This window comes from Anabrus simplex, chromosome 5 (genome assembly GCF_040414725.1).
Source record: "Anabrus simplex isolate iqAnaSimp1 chromosome 5, ASM4041472v1, whole genome shotgun sequence".
In the NCBI taxonomy this organism is placed as follows: domain Eukaryota; kingdom Metazoa; phylum Arthropoda; class Insecta; order Orthoptera; family Tettigoniidae; genus Anabrus; species Anabrus simplex.
The window spans coordinates 244,447,744-244,461,951 of NC_090269.1; positions in this window are offsets into that span (position 1 = coordinate 244,447,744).

The following is a 14,208-nucleotide window of genomic DNA, read 5'->3' on the forward strand; positions in this document are numbered from 1 at the left end:
CTGCTATGTACTTTACACCCAGAAAGATGGAACAGAAGTGGCCCGGAGACCCTAAAATCAGCAGTTTATATACTCTCGCGGAAAGTTCGAGGCGTTAGGGGAATGAGAACACCCTCCCACAAACACTTTATTGGGTAGGATACAGCAACATATTCAAGTTGGGGGAAGATACATCCGATTGGTCAGAAATTAATAAAAGAAATTCGGGATTGGCTAAATACAAAACAAGGGGAAAGAAAGGGTTAATATTGCCAACTTAAACAATGACTGAAAGAAATTTAGCAACGAACAAACTTTTGAAATTAAATTTTCTCCAAAAAACAGTTCTTTCACTCCGCACTAGGGTGCACTATTGTTGATCTTCAGTAGTGTCCTCTAGAAGAGAAAGTTCACACTTCTTACTACCGGTAAAACAAAAATACATCAAAAGTGGCACAGTTCAAAAACTCCAAACTTTCCACGTAGTGACATCTTCCGAGAAACTTGAAAATTAATACCGTCGATAAAGTTCAAACTTCCTCCAGCAGAGGAGTTTCAATTGGCGCACATTTTAAATTAGCGGCGTGGAGGTGTACCGCCCGGTACAATAATAATAATAATAATAATAATAATAATAATAATAATAATAATAATAATAATAATAATAATAATAATAATAATAATAATTTAATTATTATTATTATTAAAATAATAATAATAATGTTCTGGACCATCGCCAAATGTGTGGACCGCACTATAAACGGGTCCTGGATGGGTAATGACTAAGAATGCAGTCTGGCCGCGGGTTCAGTACCGCCAAGGCACCCAAGACGAAACCACGCCGGATCTCCTGAAGGATTTGATCCATATTAAAAATGCTTATAGGAAAAGATGGCAAAGATTTAGGGACCCAACTGACTGGGTGGAATACCTGGACCTAGCCCGGGAAGAACGAAATCGGTTCCTGGAAAGAAAGATTGAAAAATGGGAGGAAACTTGCCATAATCTATTAGAAAATGAGTCAGATCGTGAAATTTGGCGGATTCTCTCAGAAAACCAGTCAGATCGCGAATTTCGGCTGATTATATACAAAACAATAAGCATTCAATTATAAATTTCAGTATAATACCGTAGCGAAGTACGGGTATCTTGCTAGTACAATATAATATGACAAATGTAAGTTGTTCTGAATTCTATACATTAATCACCAGTGTCAAAATATTGAAATACCTTGACTCTGTACAGTCATCACAAAAGTACAACTGCCATAACAAAACATAACTTGTAATATATTGTAAAGAGTTTCACATTAAAAGTATGCCAAATACTAGCCTACATTTGAACTTATTTGCTAATATGTATTTGTCCCGGTTTTGTGGCAGACAATTATGGCAACCCTAAACTAAATGCATATTTATTAAATTATATAGGAACCACTTCTTGTAGTGTTAGCGTTAAATGTGTACAAATAAATCTATTAAAATGCTTCACAATCTCAGAATATCATGGGGTAAGCAGTGAAAGCACACTCTTTGTCTTGCCTCATATGTTTAAGGGAACAATTCGAACTTTGCACTAAAAGGGCTGGGCTGTGTGGCTCAGACGGTTGCAGCAGCGCTGGACTGCTGACCCCAACGTGGCAGGTTCGATCCTGGTTGAGTCTAGTAGTACTTGAAGGTGCTCAAATATGTCAGCCTCGTGTCAGTAGGTTTACTGGCATTAAGAGAACTCCTGAGGGGCTAAATTCCAGTACCTTTGCTCTCCAAAAATCGTAAAAGTAGTTAGTTGGACGTAAAGCAAATGACATTGTTATTATTGTTTTTACGGTGTTTTGTGGTGGACAGAGGTGAAAGAAGGTGCAGGCGTGGATGGATCTATCTACTGCAATCAAAAGATTAATTAAAAGCGTTAGAAATCAAAGTTATATTTCTCTTTTTTTTTTTTCTCTCTCTCTTTTAGTTTTCTTTTCAGAAATTAAAGTTTAACAATCAATTCGCTTAGCGAAAACAGGAATTCAGTTACAGAAATAGTTAGTTAGATCAGGTACAACATAGGTAACATAAAAAACATATTCAACAAGTAACACATTAGGAACCTGAGCTTGTCGCTCTTAAACTGACAATTCCCAAGAGCACTGAGGCTCCTTTCTAACACACTCAAGGAGATAGATCTCCCAATTTCTTTTTACAAGGTACAATTCTTCTAAGGGCACTTTTGCTCCACCACAATGTTACCGCCTTCCAAAAGACATCATTTAACCATCAAAAGACAAAGAGCATCTTTGCTCTATTGAAACTTTACAATAGGACACCTAGTTTTAGAAAGGTTTTAGGCCTAACGAAGGCACCACCTACATATTACAATTCAAACAGTATTTACTGTCTTAGATACACAACAATCTGACTACTTAACCTAAAAGTAAGAAACTGAATGATACAGGGGTATCGAAACCCATTCTACTGGGCCTTGTGGGAAGAAAAAACACAGGTTAAGGTTACTGGCCCGAAACTCAAAAATGGTGCGGAGGCAGACACTTGCTCTCCTTGATACTGACACTTAGAAGCTTAAAACCCTAGTAGGGCTTACTGCCCAACATTACAGAGGTTAATCCCATACTACTGAGGTAACCAGATGGAGAAAATTTAAGTTACAAGGCTACAGATAGGAAACTGTTACAAATACAAGTTGATAGGGAAGTCGAGAAGGTGTTGCACTCTCTATACCCGAATTTTGGCTAAGTTTTTAGGCTAGTTAGATTTACATTTGAAGAAGAAGTTTACATTATTAAAAGTGGGAAATTAAAGTTACATTCTGAAAAACAGGAAACCTTTCCCTGGGGTTAGCTTTCAGAGGCTATCACTAGTTAGTGCACGGCTGCCATTACCTTATTGCGCTAAACTGTTCGACGAAGGGGGAAACGCCTTCGCCTCCACCATTAGCACACACTCGGAACACTCGACAATAAAGAAGACAAAGTAGCTCGAAAAATTGCCAGTTTTTATACCCAGGAGGAAGGTTTGAGAGAGATCTGGACTAATGCCTGACACCCCCCTCCCACCACTTTTATTGGCTAATTAAATTGGTACAAGAAAACCCTGATTGGTTGAAAATTAAATACACAAAATTTTGAAGTTGGCGGAAAGAGACTGAAGTGTTGACAACTGTGGTACACTAAAAACAAAAACACATCAACTCAGTTTAGTAAACCTAGGAATACAAAATTACTTTGTCACATTAGTAGGGACACCTGTTGTCCAAAGTCCGAACTTCTTGCACTAGTTGTTTCCAGTTTTAAGAGTAAGATGTCAGTTCACAAAGGCACTTGATTTGAATGCACGGGGCGGGTGTACTCTCATGGTACAAACCTCCCCCCCGCCCCAAAAGATCTCTCATCACAGTTAAACATTGAAATTTGCTTGTTAGAGAAACATATTTTTTGCAGATAGAGGTTTTCTTGAGAAAGTTCCTTTAGGAGAAAATTTTAAGCCAAAACCAATCTTGAAGTCTTCCTGAAGTCGTAGAAGTCTGTGGTATAAAGTTCAAGTTCGATGGCAAGATCGGCCGTCGCCGCCGATATCAGGGTGACGTCCTTCGGACCCCCCAAGTACCCCCAGATATACCTCTCCTGCTACCCTGAGAGTGGTAGCAATGGTGATGGTCGCCATAGACCAGATGTAGAGATACTGCACCAAGACGTTTAGGCGGTTGAATTACCACTCCTCAGCCCTCGCCGGAAGGATGGTGCTCCAACATGCCGTTATGAAGGAGACTGGGCCAGAGCAGAGTGAGCTCTTACCCCACGCTAGCATCGCTCACCAGATGTTACGGCTCGGCTGCCGATGTCGGAGAGGGCAGTGAAACATTAATTTACTTGGTGACAGAGATTGTTTTGTGGAGAGTGAGAGTTGTGAATTTTCTACGTTTTGGTTTCAGATGAGGCAGGCGGCATAGAGGATGAGTGTGTGATTGTAGGCTTGGTGTTGGAGGCAAGGGATAAGGTAATGGCAGAATGGAACTTAAGCCTTATTAGAGGGGAATATTTGTGGATAGGTAGAACAATAAGAGGTGGAAACACTATATCTATTAGTGGGGCAGAAGGCCTCCATGTTTAACATTATACTTAATGAATTTTTACATTCAAGATTGTGTTAAAAAAGGAATATAACCTTTGTTACTGCCATGATTTAGTGGCCTATATAGCAAATCGAGAAATTTATATGGGCTTAATTTGAGAGATATCCACCCTAAATATTCTCTCAGAGGCAGGGTTGCTGACCAGAAGAGTTACAGGAGTTAAGATATCCAAAATAATACATGGCCCATGAAATCTGGGGGCAAGGTTGCCTACAGTACGAAATTCCTAACCATAACTTGATCTCCAACCTTTAAATTGGTGGGCCTCCGTCCACGATCTCTCTAACCTTTTCATGAGAAGCTTTAAGATTACTTCTCGCCTTCTTCCATAGGTCTCTGATATTATCAGGATCTATTGTCTCAAGTAATATGTCACTGACCGACCAAAGATTAGACAGCGGCGTGTTGGGAACAAATTTGAACATGAGAGAGGTAGGGGTGAACTTGTGTGATTCATGAAGAACCGAATTTTAAAAAAAGCTAACCAATACAGCGAAGTATCCCATCTGGAATGATCTTCATGATGAAAAGCGATCAGCGCCAGTCGAAGATTACGACTGACCAGCTCAGCCAGACATTTTTGAGGGTAATAAGCAGAAGTTGTTACATGAGAAATGGACAGGTCAAAATAAAATTTTCGGAATTAGTTAGACATGAAAACCTTTGCATTATCAGAAACTACAGACCAATCAGCCTGACCAGTATAGTTTGTAAAATACTGGAGAGTTTAATATCAAAGTACATCAGAGGGATATGTGATGATCAAAATTGGTTCATGAGGAGCCAGTATGGATTTAGAAAGAAATTTTCTTGTGAGGCACAACTGGTGGGATTTCAGCAGGACATATCAGATCAATTGGATTCAGGAGGTCAGTTAGATTGCATAGCCATAGATCTTTCCAAAGCATTTGATAGAGTGGAACATGGAATATTATTAAAGAAATTGGAGGGAATAGGATTGGACATAAGGTTACACGTTGGATAAAAACAAAATTCAAGGGTTCAGAAAGTCAAAGTAGGAAATAATGTATCGCAGGAAGAGAAAGTTTGGAAGGGAATTGCACAGGGTAGTATAATCAGTCCGTTACTTTTCTTAATATATGCAAATGATTTAGGGAACAATATAACATCAAAATAAGATTGTATGCAGATGACATAATTGTTTATAGAGAAATAAATAACATTGAGGATTGTTCAGAATTACAAAGGGACCTTGAAAGTATCCAACAATGGGTTGAAGAAAATAATATGAAGGTTAATGAACTTTTACAAACTGGAGCTTTAAAACTGAATTTGAATATACTTTGGATGAGGTAGTTATCTCAAAAGATGGAAGTGCAAATACTTAGGTGTGAGATTTGAAAGTAATTTGTACTGGAAGGGTCATGTAGATGAAATTGTTGGGAAAGCATACAGATTGTTACATGTCATAATGAGGCTACTTAAAGGATGCAATAAAGAATTAAAAGAAAAAAGTTACTTAAGTATGATTCGTCCATTATTGGAATATGGAAACAGTGTTTGGGATCCTCACCAAGAATACCGTACCTAATAAAAGAAATAGATAGTGTGCAGAGGAAAGCAGCAAGATTTGTAACAGGGGATTTCAGGAGAAAGAGTAGTGTATCAGAAATGTTAAAGGAACTTGGGTGGGAAACTTTAAGTAAAAGAAGGGAGAAAACTAGACTAATAGGATTATATAGAGTCTATACAAGAGAAGAAGCATGGGGAGATATCCATGAGAGGCTTCAGTTGGAAAATAATTATATCGGCAGGACAAACCACAAATATAAAATTAGAAGGAATTTTAGCAGAAGCGATTGGGGTAAATTTTCATTCATTGGGAAGGGTGTGAAGGAGTGGAACAGTTTACCAGGGGTAGTGTTTGATCCTTTTCCAAAATCTGTACAGATATTCAAGAACAGAATAAACAGCAAGAGAGAAAATAAATGAAATGTTAGAGGGCATTCGACCAGTGCAGGTTATTATAAATAAAAAAATGTGTGTGAATAAATTAATTCCATCCCCTGGTCTAAGGAGTTTGGACAGCCAAAGTAGGGGACTGCCTGTAGGAGTGAAGTACAGTGGGGACTTCGAGAGCCCTGGGACCGCTATGGTAGCTGTGAAGGCCCTTCAGGAACTCTAAAAAGTGGTGGCAAAAGGGGCTCTGGTTAAGACGCAGCAGGTCGTTATGCTACTTAGGTTCCAGAATGAGTAAAAAATAAAAAAATAAGTAAATAAATGCAATGTAAAGTTTAATCTTATACCAGTTGTATAGTATCATTTGAAGTAATTCCACATACTGTATATCAGTTGACTATATTTGTAAGTAGTACAGGAGATATTATAAGTAGAATTTTGTAATCAATATAAATTTATTAAGGATGAGCTGTGTGTTTAATAGAAAAAATTGTTAGCATAAATTGTATAATATTGTATTATAGGAAAATTTTCTTCTCTTGTTAATTTAATATTTAGTGCTTGACAATAATGTATTTTAGTGTACCATTTGCCACCAAATAAAGAGATTTTGATTTTTGATTTGATTTTGAACTATATATTGACAGGGACCAAAAGAAGCAAAGATATTATTAAGACAATAAACAGTAGACTGAGCGGTAGCCATCTTAGTTGGAAACAACCATGAAAATATAGTGAAGCCATCTACGCATACAAGAATGAATTTATTCCCATTCCCCCTTGATTGGGGAAAGTGTCTGACATAATCTATATATAAATGCTCCATGGGGCGAGATGCCTGGTGATGACAATAGTCCTAGCTTAGTAGACAAGGTGGGCTTACTAAGCAAGCAAGATTTACAAGCTTTAACCATTTCTCAGATTTCACCGTCCATACTCTTCCAAATAAAGGGGCTGCTTGGCCAAGGCGGTAAAGGCGTGCTCGGTTCGCCCGGAAGGACATGGGTTCGAATCCCCGTCAGGAAGTCGTAAAATTTAAGAAACGAGATTTCCACTTCTGGAGGTGCATATGGCCCTGAGGTTTACTCAGCCTACACCAAAAATGAGTATCAGGTTAATTCCTGGGGGCAAAGGCAGCCGGGTATAGAGCTAACCACTCTACCCCATCACGTGCTGCGGTTAACAATGGTGGAAGCCTTTACCTTCCACTCCTCCAAGGGCCTTCATGGCCTGTATGGAGGTGACTTTGTCTTTTTGACTCTTCCAAATAAACATTTCTATAATTTTTTCCCTTGTTCTGAAGATGCCTAAATGATCCCCTAATGGGGTCTTGTGATAGTATTTGAAGATCATTGCCACGAGAACGGTTGGAACCACAACTTTCATCTTTTGATCATGCCTCGAAGGGCAACACAGAACCCCATTCCTCAATACATAAGGGACAACATGTTCCCCAGAAGAAAGGGTTTCCATTATCGGAGCTAGCACTGGATCTTCACGCTGATATTTCTCAATGTCACGGAATAGCATAGGGACATCCATCAAAATAGCATTAATACTAGAAGGTATGGATGTAGGAAGAGAAGAACTGAAGTACAGAAATCCTAATAGCCCAACAGGCATTGCGTCCTGTACAACGAGACCTAGCTAAACTCCAACTTAAGGCTTGATTGTCTGTTTCTAATTCAATTTTACATGTTCCAGATAAAGGCGGAACTTCTCCAGAGCAAACAAGATTGCCAAACCCTCTAGTTCATAGATAGAATACTTGGCTTCTTGAGCCAATAACGTCCTAGACGCATAGGCGATGGGCCGCTTTTCAAGTTCCGTTTCCTGAAGAAGGACAGCAACAACAGCAGATGAAGAGGCATCAGTTTGGACAATGAATTTCTTAGAGAAATCTGGTATAGCTAATACAGAGGAATTACAAAGAGCTAATTTAAGGTCTTCAAAAGCAGCTTGCTGCGGCGGCCCCCATTCAAATTTTGACACCTTTCCTACGCAGTAGATTCAGGGATGCCACTCTGTTAGAAAAGTTAGGAATAAATTTCCTGAAGAAATTCACCATGCCTATGAATCTAGCGATTCCTTTGATGTCCTTAGGAGGCTTGAAGTCAAGCATAGCCTGTGTTCTGGAACGGTCTATGGAAAGACCATCGGGTGACACAATATGCCCTACAAACGACATAGAAGGCTTAGCAAAAGCTACCTTACATAATTTAACAGTCAACCCAGCCTTCCGAAGGTGATTGAGGACATTCTTCAGATAATCTAAGTGCTCCTCGAAGGTCTTTGAGAACATGACGACATCATCAAGGTAATGATATTCGAATTTGATGTCAGAAAGATCGAATGATACCATCCTTTAACATCTGATTGATGATTTCCTTAAGAGCCTTCATTTTAGGTGGCGATATTCCACACAGAGGAAATCTGACTGGAACAGAATCTGTTAGCTCAGTCTTATATTCAGTAAGATCCATGACACTAAGGGTATCTGAAAATACATCATGGAAAGACTGACACAACCTTCTAAAACTTTCAGCCTGATCCTCAGACAGATGCCTAAGATCTAATGACATCTCACTCTGGGTAGGCAAAATAGATGAAAATGACACAGCATTACATTTCAAAAGGGAATGTTACAGTTAACAACCAACTTGAAAGTGCACGACTTGCTCCGAATGTCGGCCCCCAATATTACAGGGCAAGACAATTGTTTAGCTACAAACAACTTCAATTTCCACATAAATTTTGAAATATGAACTTTCACAAAAAGAAAATCTAAAATTTCCAATGGTGATGAGTTTGCTGAAATATATTTCATAGAGGAGAAACAATAGCCCAGAAATTTACAACAAGCTTTTAATTTGGAATACCACTCTTCAGAAATTATAGAACTCACACTTCCTGAGTCTAATAAAGCCATGACTGGTTCATTATTTACTTCAATTTTCAGAAATGGCACAAATCCTGGGGTCTCTGCCGCAATTCTGAGGCATTCTCTAGGACCTTCAAATCATAAATTAGATGAAGTTTTATCCTTGAGTGATTCGTTCCCTGATCTAATAGGGGCTGAGCCTAGGGAAGGTGGACATTGTGACTCAGCCAGGAACACTAGTCACTTCTTATCACTTGGATTTGTGAAGGCAGCACCAGAAGTTGAACAAGATTGTGTGCTGTTACTTGCAATTCTTAGCCAGATGTGAAAATGACCCGCACTTGAAGCGACCTTGAGCTGGACCAGCTCCGTTCCTAGTTCCGCTTGATTTGACCAAGGGACACTTACTCCTAAGGTGTTCAGTTGATCCACATGCATAACACTTGCGTGTGAGAAAGGTTCGGCAAGGTGGTGGCCAAGAACTGTTAGATGAACGAGGGGGCTCCTTGGCGACTCGTAAGGTGTCAGTATACCTCACGCCTTTGGCTGCCACTGCCATTGCCTCGAGTTCCGAGAAGGTTTGAGGCCGAGATGTAAAACATAGGTATGACCTATAGGGAGGAGAGATTCCTTCTACTATAGTTTGAACAATTTGATCTTCAGAGAAATGAAGAGGGAATACCATGGTGTAAAACTTAATATCCTAAATAAAGTCTGCCAGGTTCTCATCCAACCTCTGTACTCTAAAATAATACTTCTGAATTAAAAATAACATAGCTCTAACCAGAAAGAAGTTAGCCAAAAGGTGGGCATGGAAGTCTTCTATTGAAGATCTATCAGCTATTGCTTTTACTATTTTGTCCGAGAGGACACCTACGGAATATGGGTAAATAATTTGAAGTATTTGGGGGTGAGAGAGAGCAAACACTAGAGCATGATCTTGAATTCAATTAAAAATCTTAAAAACGAAATGACTTCATTAGTTGAGTTAATGGAAAACTTGGATATCCCTTTAAACAACATGGCTAAGGGGTGTGGTAAGCTGCTGAAACTGGGTGTCATAACAGGGGACTGCATTGAAGGTGGAGAAGGTTCGAACACAGCATTAGTCATGAAGAACAATGGAAGTTGTCTTGGATGACCAGATTCTGTTTCCGATGGCGCAGATGTTCATTGAGTAGCCACAGATTTCCTACTCTCAATCACTCTACTAGATTCTTCCTCTGTGGACAAGTTCACCATAGGAAACTGGTCCCTTTTAGGAGTAGCAGCCCGGACAACAATTGACTAACTCTATTTGACATATCAGAGAGGTGTTCCAATAGATTACTGGCTTCCTTAGCATGATCCTCCTTCAATTTTAGAGAAAATAGGTCCCTAGCCCTATTGTAGAAGCCAAATAGCCTAGCCTGAACTCTCTTAAGTTGGTTAGCAGATGGATCACGTACTTAAAAAAAAAAAACTAACCACAGAAGCTATCTCAGTGGTATTATCTGTGATAGTGGATAGAGTCTCATCAATTTCTTTCTCCCCAAATACCAGGATACAAATAGGGAGTTCTAAAGATTCCTTAAGTTTGGCAATATCTGCCACAACCGTGCCTCCAGATTGGACCTTCCTAATTAGGAGTTCATACATTAATTCCTCCTTGCGCATGTACCCAGCTGCAAGGACTTCATGAAGAACCAGACATATTGGCAGAAAAATGTAACAGTTTTGAAAAATTTCCAGCAATCGAGAAAATTTTTAGAGTTTGATGTAGATTTCTACACTATGCGATCAAAAGTATCCGGAAACCTGGCTGAACATGATGTACAAGTTCATGGTGCCCTCCAACGGTAATGCTGGAATTCAATATGGTGTTGGCCCACCCTTAGCCTTGATGACAGCTTCCACTCTCACAGGCATACGTTCAATCAGGTGCTGCAAGGTTGCTTGGGGAATGGCAACCCATTCTTCACAGAGTGCTGCACTGAGGAGAGGTAGCGATGTCGGTCGGTGAGGCCTGGTACGAAGTCGGCGTTCCAAAACATCCCAAAGGTGTTCTATAGGATTCAGGTCGGGACTCTGTGTAAGCCAGTCCATTACAGGGATGTTAATGTTGTGTAACCACTCTGTCACAGGCTGTGCATTAAGAACAGGTGCTCGAGTGTGTTGAAAGAACTCAGCAGGAGCACAATTACTCATTCAATTATACTGAATTGCATTGTATATATCTATATATACGTACTTAACTTCCTGCAACCGAGGCAAATACTAGATCTTCAGAATATTCTCCATTCTACTTTGGCGTTCGAGACCACAGCGCATGACCTTGAGTATGCCGCGCTGATCACCGGGAGCTGGCAGTTTGCTTCTATAAATCTATTCGTCTTCGACTTCAACATATTTATGGATCTTCATATGTTGTTCGATAGTGTTGTGACTTTGTACCTGACGGTGTGTAAAAACTGACCCATTTGACCGTTCCTCACTGTTCATAAACATTGTGAGACTTTACCTATCATTACGTGTGCCGTACTACCATTCATAATATTACGTAGTGTTTTCTTTTAAGTGACTCACAGTGTCTACCCCCATCATCATTTTATATTTCATCTTATACCGATCCAGAGTTCACTTAATCTTTTTCTTTTTCATATGCATTGTTTTTCATGTTTTTATGTTTTGAACGGCTGACGATGACCTGGACTAGGGTTGAAACTGGTCCCATTTCTAATTACTATTAAATAAGAATGTAATCACTACATTTCTTTCTCTTATGTATTGAATAGGTTGAACCTCTTTTTCAATTATTCAATTTTAATGTGTTGAAAGATGCAATCACCATCCCCGAAGTGCTCTTCAACAGTGGGAAGCAAGAAGGTGCTTAAAACATCAATGTAGGCCTGTGGTGTGATACTGCCACACAAAACAAGAAGGGGTGCAAGCCCCCTCACTGGAAGCACGACCACACCATAACACCACCGCCTCTGAATTTTACTTTTGGCACTACACACGCTGGCAGATGACGTTCACCGGGCATTTGCCATACCCATACCCTGCCATCGGATCGCCACATTGTGTACCGTGATTCATCACTCCACACAACGTTTTTCCACTGTTCAATCATTCAATGTTTAAGCTCCTTACACCAAGCGAGGCATCGTTTGGCATTGACCTGCATGATGTGTGGCATACAGGCAGCCGCTCAACCATGAAATCCAAGTTTTCTCACCTCCCGCCAAACTGTCATAGTACTTGAAGTGGATCCTGATGCAGTTTGGAATTCCTGTGTGATGGTCTGGATAGATGCCTGCCTATTACACTTGACGACCCTCTTCAACTGTCTGTCAGTCAACAGACAAGGTCGGTCTGTACGCTTTTGTGCTATATGTGTCCCTTCACATTTCCACTTCACTATCACATCAGAAACAGTGGATCTAGGGATGTTTAGGAGTATGGAAATCTCGCGTACAGACTTCTGACACAAGTGACACCCGATCACCTGACCATGTTCGAAGTCCATGAGTTCAGCGGATCACCCCATTCTGGTTTCTCATGATGTTGCATGAATACTTAAGTCGCTGCTCTGGAGTACCTGGCAGTAGATGGCAGCACAATGCACCTAAGATGAAAAAACGTATGTTTTTGGGGGTGTCCGGATACTTTTGATCACATAGTATATGTTTAGCTGTCCAAAGGGGCTTTATCTAGACCCATTCAACCATGCTCTGCTACCACTTGTTATGGTGTTTTGTGGTGGACTGAGGTGAAAGAAGGTGCAGGCATGAATGGGTCTATCTACTACTATCAAAAGGTTAATTAAAAGTTTTAAAAATCAAAGTTATATTTCTCTTTTTTCTCTCTCTTTTGGTTTTCTTTTCAGAAATTAAATTTTAACAATCAATTCGCTTAGTGAAAACAGGATTTCGCTTACAGAAATAGTTAGTTAGATCAGGTACAACATAGGTAACATCAAGAAACATATTCAACAAGTAACACATTAGGAACCTGAGCTTGTCGCTCTTTAAATTGACAATTCCCAAGAGCACTGAGGTTCCTTTCTAACACACTCAAGGAGATAGATCTCCCAATTTCATTTTACAAGGTACAATTCTTCTAAGGGCACTTTTGCTCCACCACAACATTACTGCCTTCCAAAAGACATAATTTAACCATCAAAAGACAAAGAGCATCTTTGCTGTATTAAAACTTTACAATAGGACACCTAGTTTTAGAAAGGTTTTAGGCCTAACGAAGGCACCACCTACATATTACAATTCAAACAGTATTTACTGTCTCAGATACACAACAATATGACTACTAAACCTAAAACTAAGAAATTGAATGATACAGGGGTATCGAATACCCATTCTACCGGGCCTTGTGGGAAGGAAAAAAACACAGGTTAAAGTTACTGGCCCAAAACTCCAAATGATGCAGAAACAGACACTTGTACTCCTTGACACTGACACTTAGAAGTTTAAAACCCTAGTAGGGCTCACTGCTCGATGTTACAGAGACTAATCCCATACTACTGAGGTGACTAGATGGAGAAAATTTAAATTACAAGGCTACAGATAGGAAACTGTTACAAAACCCTAGTCGCCTCAAATACAAGTTGATAGGGAAGTCGAGAAGGTGTTGCACTTTCGGCTAAGTTTTTAGGCTAGTTAGATTTACATTTTAAGAAGAAGTTTACATTATTGAAGATTGGAAATTAAAGTTACATTCTGAAAAACAAGAAACCTTCCCCTGGGGTTAGCTTTCAGAGGCTATCACCTAGTTCGAGCATGGCTGCCATTACCTTATTGCGCTGAACTGCTCGATGAAGGGCAAAATGTCCCCGCCTCCACTATTAGCACACACTCAGTACACTCGACGATCAAGAAGGCAAAGTAGCTCGAAAAATTGCCGGCTTTTATACCCGAGAAGAAGGTTCAAGAGAGATCTGGACTAACGCCCGACACACCCGACATCTTATTGACTAATTAAATATGTACTAGAAAACCCTGATTGATTGAAAATTAAATACCCAACATTTCTAATTTGTTAATTTAGAAGTTTCGTGATTTATGAGTTTCATATCCGTATTGACAGATTACACATATACAGATAAGAGAGGATTTCCACCTTATCAATACTGTTTATCATTAAAAAAATTATCTTACAGTACCGGTTTTGACCTTATCTGGTCATCATCAGGTGAACATAGTTTTGTACCTTTATATATATATATATATATGTTAGGCAATAATTGACATTACTCTGTCTAAAGGGAAATTCTGTAAGGAAACAACATATCTGAATGT